Source organism: Castor canadensis, chromosome 5 (genome assembly GCF_047511655.1).
Source record: "Castor canadensis chromosome 5, mCasCan1.hap1v2, whole genome shotgun sequence".
Classification (NCBI taxonomy): Eukaryota; Metazoa; Chordata; class Mammalia; order Rodentia; family Castoridae; genus Castor; species Castor canadensis.
The window spans coordinates 38,703,761-38,716,149 of record NC_133390.1 but is presented as its reverse complement, the minus strand read 5'-3'; the positions used below and the strand labels follow the sequence as shown (position 1 = coordinate 38,716,149).

General features: G+C 32.7%; 1 protein-coding gene across 3 annotated transcripts in view; it reads right to left on the bottom strand.

Moving 5' to 3' along the window:
• Cadm2 (cell adhesion molecule 2) overlaps positions 1-12,389 on the bottom strand; it is a 1,035,444-nt gene that overhangs the window by 154,889 nt on the left and 868,166 nt on the right. The window lies entirely within an intron of this gene.

The window sequence follows — 12,389 nt, the reverse complement described above, 5'->3', positions numbered from 1 at the left end:
CACTTTCAGTTGTTCACTGGGGAAGACCTCAAAACAAATTCTTGAGGAAGATCTCATTCCCTCTTGAGCACTCCTCCTTTGAGCTCCAATCTGAAAGAGGTATATTTTTTAAACTCCTTCTCATCTTATTCAGCTTTTACGAGATAGTGGCAGTAATAATACTGAATTTTAAGAGTCTTCAAGGGATGGCCCATTCATTAACTGGCCAATATAGAGTAATTCTTCCACTGAGCAAGGAACACTATTGAAATCCAGCTTCTGTTAGTACAGCTGAAAAGGTCAGGGGAGAGAAATAAGAGTTAAGTTAGCGAGCTGGCTAATTCATCGAAATATTCTCAAATCTCCCTTTCAAATTGTCTTGACAGGTATAATGTTAGCACTTTTTATCAAATTTCTCTTAAGCTCTGTATCAGAGGTCTATAATCAAAAGTGCTAGAAGAACCATCTGTACACATCTTGCTGTGTATATACAAGGGATGACTACATTCAACACACATTGGATGCTTAAACATGGGGACTCAGAGAGATACTGTCTCCTCTTAGCATTAGAAAATGTTAGGGCTCTTATACTACTGGTTTGTGGAAATAATTAACTGATCCTGTCTCCTTTGTAGTAACTAAAATAAGTGCTAGGAAAGTTTTTGATATACCAATGATAAATGTAAAAATCTTTATAAACATAATTTGCTACCAATCTTATTTTAGATTGTTATGTTATTTTTTACACTAATTTGGCCATTGTTCCATTTTCAATACACCCTATGTTAACTAATTGCTGATTGTTTTTTATGCCTGTGCAAATCCTTTGAGAACAAAATGAGTTAACAATAAAGTCACTTCCCCTCAAAAGCATTATACTAAGTTAAATCACTTCCTAGAGGTTCAGAAGTAACTAAAGATAAAGTTTAATACCCTAGAAGAACACAGACTTCTCTGTTGTACAGTCTAGGTAAATAGTCTGTATGTAGGAGAGTCATCTTCATTGAAATGTTTTGAGTTCAAGTCTTATATCATTTTCTGCAAAGTGATCCATTAATTCTGTATTTAATTCCATTTATATTTATTTAATTCTATATTTCAATTCCAATTCCATATAAGAATGAAGAGAGTAGTACAGTCTAGTAGACCATACAGTAAAGAAGAAAGTTAACTCTTTAACAACTGCTAAGGTAAAGCTTGAGACCATTTTGATCAAAATGTTTCATTAACCATTTGCATAAAAACCAGTAGCATTTGCCATGTGTTTGGTTCCATGCCAGATTCCGTATGTAAACATTTCATTAAGGAAAGGAAAGAAATCAATGTTGAAGGAGACAGAAATGTAAATTTTTAATTTTAATATTTTAAAAGACTACAGGAATGTTCAAAATACCCATAACAGTTTAACCATTAGCAATATCAGGTCTCCTAACCCTATCAGAAAACTCTTTCAAATGATTATAGGTGCTAGATTATTTTCAGGAAAAAAGGCTACTAAGGATATGTGTTAATAGTTAGTTGTGATAATGCAGGAGACAGATTAGCTTGTCCTCAAGATAATCTTCTTATTTATTTTTTAGTTATCATTTTCTTTAATAGCTAGCAAAAATATGGATTTCTTCATTATCTCTGCTCTACTAATATAATGAGCTTAAAATCAGCATTTGTCAGTTTCAACCAGTTCTACCTCTTTTTGATTTAAAGAGTTTGTTCTCAAGCTGTGAAGGTATATCCTTCAGAATATGTGGAATTCATCTTGGACACTTTGTGCTCAATTGATACCCTAGCAATTATCATAAATTTGCAACCCAGAAATAGGGTGGGACTGAAAAGAAATAGCAATCATTTGTAAGTCTAATCTCAGACCACAATATTTGTTATGGGTGCCTTAATCTTTAAGCGCTAACAGAATGACAGCCATAAGTGTTAAGAATGATATCTAAGTGTGAAAACCAGTTTTTATTCCTCTATCACATGTGTACTCGATGAATTTGAATTTCCAAAAGAGGTTTGCCTCTTAGTAGTAAATCCTTCTCCTATATAAGTAATTTGCAAGTAATTCATCACTATAGGTTCTCATTTTCTGTGATACATGACTCCACTCAGGCATGATTTACCAGGCAGAGATACCTGATTCAAGAATATCAAATTTTCATGGTAACAAGAATAAAAGCATATCCACAAACATAAATAATGTAACTAGCCTGCTTCAGATTCTCTATCATATATCTTAATGTGAATTACAGAACCTGAAGAATTCAAAGAAACAGGTTCAGTGCTGGTGGCTCACACCTGTAATCTTAGCCACTTAGGAGGCAGAGATCAGGATGATTGCAGTTCAAAGTCAGTTGCAAGACTCTATTTTGAAAAAACCCATCACAAAAAATGGGCTGGTGGAGTGGTTCAAGGTTTGGACCCTACTTTCAATCTGCAGTACAAATAATAATAATAATAATAATAATTCAAAGAACCAGAAACTCAAAATTGGGAGCACACATACCTACATACACATACATCCCAGAATAGGTTCTGAAAATGCCAGAAATGCCACTTTTTTAGCTAATCTAATGATGATGCATGAGACAAAGAAACAAAGAATAAAAATAGAAGGAGAAGTCATTGACTTGTTGCAGTTCAAGTAGAGAAAGAAAGGAGCTAGCTAAGTTATCATACGGCTGATGAATCAGTGAATTCTTTTTTATATGAGAAATACCCTGCATGCTATAACTGTATTCACTCAGGCCCTCTTCACTTAGATAGAAATGGTCAGAAAACAATTGCTTATCAATGCATTATAGAGTATATAAAATAGATAAATGCAATATATTTGACAATAATAAAGGAGATGAGTATAGCAAGTCTTCATTGAAATAAGGAAATGATATTGGCTGATAAGTGAATCTGTGAGGAGATAATTAAAAGAATTAAGAATGGTATAAAATAAGATTAACCTAAAAACCTCTGTGTCCTTGCTGTCCTTTCTTTCCTTAGCTTCAAGAATAAACATTCCATAATGTAATAATTATAACTATTATTTTCAATAAATATACATGTGTTTAAAAACATCACAAAAAGGAGAGAAAGGAGGTACAATTATGTAAGGATAATATTTTCCTATCTCATTGAATTAGGTTATTAAGAATTAAATGTAGATTGTGGTAAGTTATTATTTATATATCTCAGAGTGTCCCTTAAGAATATAACTAAAATATAGTGAAAAATAAAAGAAATAAAATGTTGACAGAATACCTTTTTACTTAATACAGAATAAAGTAGTAAAAAAGAAAAAGTAAAGTAAAAATGACATGAAATATAAAAATAAAATGTAAAATCATAGATGGAAATCAACCTATATCAGTTTTATATTACATGTGAATAAATTTTAAAATCCAATGAAAAGAAAGATTGTAAAGCCAGTTTTTTCAAAGATTAAAGTATATACTGTTGTGGTTTGAAACTTAAAGGTCCCACAAAAGTTCGCTGTTGAAGACTTGGTTCCCATTGCAGTGGTGGAGGTGGAGCCTTTGGGAGGTCACTAGATCATAAGGGCTCTGATCTTTGAATGGATTAATACATTTGTGAGTTTATAAATTAACAAGCTATTGGGATGTAGTGGAAAATTTAAAAGGCAGGAACTAGGTGAGGAAGTAGGTCATTGGGGATATGCCCTTGACAGGTATATATTAGTTCATGGCCCCTTCCTCTGTCTTTACTTCCAAGCTGCCATGAGCTGAGCCAGGTGCGCACTACCACATGCTCCCTCTGGTGATGTTCTCTCTCACCACAGACCCAGAAACAATGGAACCAGGATTCCAAGGACTGAAGCATCTTCAGTTCAAATGCTTCAGAACTATGAGGCAATGGAAATCCCTGCTCCTTACATTGATTTTCTCAGGATTTTTATCAGAGCATTGGCAAGAAGATTAACACATACACTTTCTATAGGAAACATACATTAGATTTAAAGGTACAAATAGATCTAAAACGACAGGATCTGCCTGGAAGTGGGGTGTTGGAGGGGTGGAGGGGGAGGTGGCACAAAAAATGTATGCATATATAAATGAATGTAAAAAATGATAAAAGAAAAGGAAAAAGAAAATGAGATACATTACAAACAGCAACCATGAGAAAGAGTTGGGTATACTAATAGCAGGCCAAACAAAATTCCAATCAAAAAATGTTATTAAAGATGAGAAAGAATTTTAAAATGATAAAAATCAATCCATTAAGAATATATAACAATTAAAACACCTCTAAAACAGAGCATGTAAAGTACATAAAACAGAAATAATATAGCCCAGTCATATAATTTCTAAGGGAATTGAAGTAATACTCCCACCCAAAATTTTGCACCTGAACTTTCATAGCAGAGTTTTTCAAAAGAGCCCGAAGTATAAAACTAAAAATACATTGTTACAAGTGAATTTGTACCATGCAGGTTAAACAAGCAATGATATATAATTTAGCATGAAAAGGAATGAAGAATGCCAGAACACATGACCTTTGACTGTGTCATGCTTGTCACAAAAGAACATGTGTTATGATTTCACTTTTATAAAATATTTACAACAAAGCTGTAGAGATAGATAGTGACATACTGTTTTCCTAGAGCCTTTTGATGGGGTAGTTGAATAGAAATATGGAACTGCTCCTAATGGGTATGAGGCTTCTTGTGGGGTAATGAATATAAAGTTCATTTTAGTGAGAATTTCATAATTTGTAAATTTACTAAAAAGTATCAAACTGTACACATTTAGTAGGTTAATTTTGTGACATGAGTTACATCTGAATTTTGAACCAGGATCCTCCTGATCTCTGCCTCCTGAGTAGCTAGAATTACAGGCGTGAGCCACCTGTGCCCAGCTGAATAACGTTTTTATGTCTGCAGGTGTGGTGATTCGCTCCTCTAATCCCAGCTACTTGGGAGGAGGAGACTGGAAGGATTGCATTCTAGAGGAGCTGAGCAAAAGTTAGTGAGATCTCATCTCAACTAATAAGCCAGCAGAGTGACACATGTCTCTCTCTAATCATGGTTATATGGAGGCATAGGTAAGAGGATCTCAATCCAAGGATGGCCTGAGGCAAAAAATGAGAGAAAATTACTAAAAACCCAAAAAAGATTGAGGGCATGACTAGAGTTGTAGAGCTGGTACATAACAAACAAGAGACCCTGAGTTCAAACTCCAGCACTGCCAAAAACCAATCACTAAATTCATACTGTCAAAAGTAAATAAAAATGGGTAATTGCCTATTTTGGCTTTAAGTAGGATGGTATAAAACAATGAGCACTTTGAAGAGCTTTGGTTGGAGAAAACCTCTAAACTGAAAGTAAAATCAGTCATTATCTTGGAAGATAATATTTTTATGTAATGACTCCTTTCAAACTGGTTAATAAAATTGTAGACAATGACTGTACTTATCAGCCACGTAGAATGTTATAATCCATACAGCTATATCACTATTGAATAATCTAGTATATTCTTCTATGGAGTAATGTCAGTAATCAATCTCCATCAATTCCTATTAACAAGGTAAATGGATAGAAGTCTAATATTTTGCAAAACTATTTGAATCTAATGTCTTTACTGAATTGAATTAAAAATCATTTTAGGAAGATTTGATTCACAAATTTATAAATGTCTTCTCTGTTTAAAAATGTCATTAGCCAAAGGTGATGGGAGAAATGAACATCTCCCCAAATCCCATAGAAATCATTAAGCATTAAGCATATTTAAAAAAATTAAGTTGTAGAATGGAAGAATCATCTTTCTTGGAACATGAGGAAGTCATAAAGCATCTTTTAGAAGTAACATGGGTAAATTATGAGGAGCAATTAAGTACTCCCATCAGAAGATGAGAGCTAAATAGCTAACACCTGAATGTTTATGTTACTGTAGTTAAGATTGCTCATAGGATGATGAAGGCTGTATCATTGAGGGAGGGTGGGCTTGCTTTAATCTTTTATTAAAAACAAAGTAAAAAGGACTTATCTTAAAAGAATGCTCATTACTGACATTAAGTAAAGTCCAGTAAAAATTTCCACTTCTTTTATCATATACATGCTGGAATTTTCCGTTACATTCTCTTAATATATAAGAACTTATAACAGCACTGAATTCTTCTGACTAAGAATAAGTGTGATCTTCAAAACTAGCAGAACTTTTAATCTAAAATAGTCTATTAAAGGGAGTACAGATACATTTCATTCATTTGTTTCATCTTAGGTTTATTATATAACTATCTTCCGTACAGAACTTTATGATCCATGTTTATATTACAAATAAGCGAACAAACAGAATGGAAGCATAGTACTATTATAATAAAGGTATTACTCATCTACATTTCACAAACTAAGACTAGGACATCTGCTTCCATCCTAAATGAAGTAGCACTCCCAGATTCACTGTCACTTGAAACAGAGTTTTAAGACACTGAGCACTATGAAAATGAACAAGAATACCTCATGTTTTTGTTTATTGCACTGATTGCTTTTCAGGATCTGGCTCATGGAGAGGAGCCCTGTTGAATTTGGGAGACTTTGAGTTAAGAAGACAAAGCTGATCATCTAAGAACTCACAGTCACCTTTGACAGACCCAGCGTCAAACAGGAGAGTGTTGCACAGAGAGAGTGAGTGTCAGATGTCTTCTTTCCCTCTCTATTCTCAGCAACCAGACTGAAAAGAAGTCATGATTGGGGCATTGGGTACTTAGAAAGATTTTCATTAGCAAGGGGAAAATCATGATTTCTAGAATAAACACTGTTCTGGTCCAGAATAAGAACTCTAAAGGAACCTTTAAGAGAACTACTCTTTCTAAGTAACTTACCAGAACAAGGTGTGAGAATATTTGTAAAAATAAAAGACTATTGAGCTAAGTAAAAAGGTAAAAACTTGCAACATCTGGAATCTAATAAAAAGAAACCTACTGTGGATTTGAAGAAGCAGAAATATGTAACCTATAATATGGCAATAAATCAACTAAAGAAAACTGACCCAGAATTAATACAACTGAAAGAAATAATGGACAAAGGCATTAGGGATATTTGTATTAATTAAAAATAGATTCAAAATCAAATCTAAGTGATACAACTTATTGGAATAATTTTATGATCTTGGATTATTCTAAAATTTTTTGACAATCTATACCAAAACATGATTCAAAAAGTAAAAGAAAAAAAATCAATAAAGTAAATAAATTGACTTTATTTTGGTTGTACTTGGGTTTTAGGGATAAATTGACTTTATAAAGTAGTACAATCATTGTCAAAAGTGGCTGGACACTCATAGCAGTTGAGATTAGAATTGTGGTTACCAGAGGCTGGCTAGGGTAGGGGGAGGATGTGATAAGAAAAGATAGCATGATACAGTTTATGGAACCAAGAAATGTTAGTGTGCAACATTACAGTAAGGTAAGTATACACATATTTTCTACATTTCAAAAGAGACAGAGAAAGGATTTGGAAAGTTTTCACCAAAAGAAATGATAAATGTTTTAGGAGATAAATAATATACAATGCTTTTATGTATTGAAATATTTAAAGATCATGCAATGCATACATGTATTGAAAAAATGTGTACAATTATGTTTTATGAACCAGTTGAAAAGAAATAAAATGAAAAATGTAACCATGTGCTTCTCAGATGATCCAGGTGTTCCTCTCCTAGTTATTTTCCAAAGCATGTGCACATAAACATATTCAAGTATCCATAGATCTTCATTGTAACAATCCAAATTGTAAATAACCTAAGTCACTATCACAATGTAAATGGATAAACAAATTGTTTTATATATGTGTATATATATGTATATTTCAACATGTATGAGTCTCAAAATATGTACATGTAGAGAAATAAACTAGAAAAATAAAAGTATATAATTCTATTAACATAAAATTGAAGAAATGCCAACTAATCTATAATGATACAAAGTGGAAGGATAGCTTCTGGGGCATGAGGTACAAGGTGGTCAGAGAAGGTAAAGGGGAATGAATGAGTTTTGAAAGATACAAACTTTGGGGATGATGAACAAGTTCTTATCTGAATTTTGGTGATGTACAACTAAACACATTTGTCAAAATGTACCACTTCATACATTTTAAATAGGTTAATATTATTTTTATTAAATACATCTGAACAATTTTTTAAAAAACAAGAATAAAAAATTAAAAAATTCAAAAAAAGTTTTATTATTATTCACTGCCCCCATCATCCACCTATACTCACATGGTGAAATTCTCTCTGTATATAGGTGGCCTTGTGTATCTTACAGTGTTGCCTTCAGTCTTGAGGTAACACAGAAGCATTTTAAAAACATTCATTGTACAAGAGATTTAGGCAACTGAATTGCATAAGCTGTGACCCTAGTTTGGTCCACTTCTAAGGATCATTCACATAGTTCATCCGAACTATATTCGCTTTCAACTACATCACTTTGTAAAATAATTCCATTGTTATCTACTACTTCATGGCCTTGAAATTCATCTTACCTATTCTCCCAGCCTTCATACCTCTCTCCAAATTAAATTTCTGTGTCTTAGAATCAGAATATTTAGTCCCATTCTCTGTAAGATATGTGACAATGTGAAATCATTCTGCCTTTACAGATCTCAGTTTCTTGTTATTGCTCTGCAATAAATGACTATGAGCTGAGTGGATTAAACCAAAAACATATTTATTATATAATACTTTCTGTTGGTTAGGATTCCAGGTAGGGAGTAGCCTGTTTATCTACTCAGTGTCACTGGTCTAAATGAAGGTGATGTCTTGGGGGTACTGGTCTCAATTGGACTTTATCATCCCCTTCAAGTTCATTGCTTGTTAACAAATCATTTCCATAAAGCTATAGTTATGAGGTCTCTATTTTCTCACTACTTGTCACAAAGGGACTGCTTTCAGCTCCTGAAGGTCACCTATAGGTCTTTACCATGTAGTTCCCATAAGTAGTTTAAAATAGCTAATTATTTTTTTTCCAGGTAAAGAGAATATCTCACTGACTTTATTTTTAAAGACCTTACTTCATTATGTCAGACCCACTTTTGAAAATATACCTTCAATGGACTAAAAAGAAACCCATAATTATATTTGTAAGCACCCTTTTGCCATATAAGGTAACAAAATCGAGGCAGTTGTACCACTTCATATTCATGACTCCCTCCTACACCTAAAGGGGAGAGTTTATATAATGCTGTGGGTCATTGAGAGTTATCACAGAATTCTGCCTCACACATTAACATAAAAACTACTTAGATGGAAAAGAAAATCTCAAGATTTTTAAAGAAATGCTTCACCTAAAAATTACTAAACTTATACATGGAATGAAAATTTTAATGTAACTGTTAGTTCTCAGGGAGCTGAAAGATTTAGAAAGGCAATACACATCTTTTTCATAGTAAATGGTAGACTTTCAGACTTCCTTGTTTCCCGGAAGATTAAAGGCTGCAGTGAAACACCTGTGGTTTTGGATGCAGAGCTGCCCAGAGGCACAAAAGACATGTCCCAGTCAACTTATGGAGGGGAAAAATCCTGGAGTTAGATGATATTATGATCATTTTATTTCTACTGTTTAAAGCTTATAGAAAAAGTCTCACCACTGCCTACAGAATAAGTTCTAAACCCCCTTAATCTGAAATAAAAGTTCTTCCACTGGGACACTGCCTCCATATTTACCTCTTACGCTTTTATCACATAAAGTTTCAGCGTTATTTCAATTACATTGTTTTTACTCCATTTAGATATATGAAAACCCTGTCTTCAGAATGCCCTATTACTTTTATCTCCAACTCATGTGTCGAATTTCACACATTAAGGCCCATTTTTTCATTCAATAAACTCATGTTTATTAAGTGCCTTGATTTATTAATGAACTGTTGAGCTTTTCATCTTCCCCACAAAGTAGAATTAATCTCTGCTTTTTGGAGCAAAATTGTAATGAGTCTACATAATTATATCTTGTAGACTTAACATTCACATGTGCATCTCCCAATTGTGAATGTGTTGAAGGAAAACTTTTGTTTTATTTACTTATTTTATTGTTTTCTATTTAAAGACTGGCACAATTCATTATCATGGTTTGTTGAATAAAGCAATAATAACCAGAAAGATAAAAATGCTTCAAATATATTTAGTTCTTCCTTATTCTTAAGAGCAATTTATATATATTGGCTTATAGACAATTCTTGAAAGAGTAGTTTGAGGCAGACAAGAAGACTTAAGCTCAAAAATAGAGGGAAGATTTCTATATCTGTTACTATATCTCCTCTCATGCTCTCAATACTAATGTGGTCTCAAAGAAGAGCATTAGTGTCACTCACACATTTAACATGATGCTAAAATGCACTGGCTCAACTAGAAAATCTAGGGTCAGAGCCCTATAATCTGACATTCAACAAGACCTACATGTGATGTTACTAAAATTTAAGAACTTTAATCTCCTGATCCCCTCAAATGTGATCAAATATTACTTTCTATGAATGTTAACTCAGAAACTTGAAAATAAAATTTATACAGTAGGTAGTGTTGAGAAAAATAAGAATTAGTAGATATTATTCTTTACAGGAAATTATTTTCCATAATTTTCCTAGTGATCCCAAAGATCAAAGAGAGAGAGAGAGAGAAAAAGATTAAGGTTTCTGGTTTCTTCATTTTGATCTTGACTCATGAACCATAAGATGCTGTGAAATTGTAAGGTAGTTTAACAATTTTTTTCTGGATTAAATTTAAGTACCTTCACTTTTCTCTTTGCTTTCTGTTTTTCTATTTCTTTTTATAAAATGTCAAGTGATGTTATAGTAAAAACAGGTGGTAATCAGATATCATGTAAGGACAAGACAGTACAAAATAAGTGTGGAATACTCTCCAGTAAAAAGTGGGGCTAAAGAAACTGCAGCATGAAATTTCACTCAGTATATCCAGAGGATAACCTCCATCACGAATGCTCACTTTATGCTACTACTGCCCTTACCTTGTTTACATAAACACCTATAAAAATGAAGTTTACACAACTCAGGAAGTTCACCATCTGGTTAGGAAGACAAACTATGCAAACATGCAAAAGAGTTATAAACATAGAAAAAATATATGGACAAATAAAAATGTAGGGACAATAAAGGCTCCATAAATTGCCATGCACTGGAGAGCATTAAAAGAGGCTTTGCAATTCTAAATTCAGAATAGAACCATACGCTGATTCCGTACATGTTTTTATCTGAATGTTTGATCTGGTCTTGATCCAGATGACTAAATTATGATATTTACAATATTATTCTTTCTACATTTTTACCTAATAACAACAACCAACACCCCCCATATATGATCAAATCTGTTTGACATTCAAAGAAGAGCCAGAATTTGTTAAATATTAAGTTCTTTTGTAAGAATTTGAGTTCATCACTGATTCCTCATGAAGCTAAAATGTTAAAAATAATCAATCAACATTAACGAAGTACTAAATGTGTTAAGAATCTATATCATGAGAATACAAGAGTGGAAAACTTTTGGAACACAAAGTGCTAAGAAACTGAGATCTAAGTAATGATATAAGATTTAAGAAAGGGATATACTTAGGTAATAAAGCAACTTACTGCAGTGGCATATTTAAAAACTATATTCTATGATTAAACAAATGTTTCAATGAGAAAACACAAATGTGATGTTTAAGAATTTGCTGCATGGAGCATTTTTATAAGCTATAAAAAGCAGATCTTAAACTTATCCTGCAGTTTGAGCCATTTCATCTGAAGTGCTTAAACAGAAAAATGAGCAGAACAGACTCTCATAACAATAAGATAACTCTGGAAACAGGATGTAGGGTCCATATAGGAAAGACCTTACCAAATTCAGATACCTAGAAAAATATATCCTAGCAGCAGAATTACACTGGTTGTAATTCAGTGCTGCTAGACTATAAGAATCATGTTGCATAGTAACCTGTACATTTAACTTAGTATAGTAAGATGTCCAATTTGTGTCATGAGTCTTATATTTCTCAAAACTTGTCCAATAAAATATATTTATCAGTTCTAAGGTAAAGGTAGTGACCAGGTTCAAAGTAAAGATAGGGGTTCAATTTCATGAAAAAATACAGAATGACTAAAATAGAAAATAGATAAAATAGTTATAGTATTATAATCTTATAATTTCTCAGTAATATGTACAATTCTTTCTGCTAGGTCTGCATGGCTGTTACTAAGAATAAGATAGTCTGATATAAGCCATTAGAATTGCAAGTTAATATAATTAGAATGGTTCATATAAACCCATCTCATAAAAATTATGAGAAAAATAATATCATGCCATAGGCAACTTATTTTAACAATCAGAATAAACAATTATAATACTTGACATTAACGTATATGTGACATCAGGCCCAAGATAGATAAAAAAATTCTAATCATACTACATACAGGTTATTGC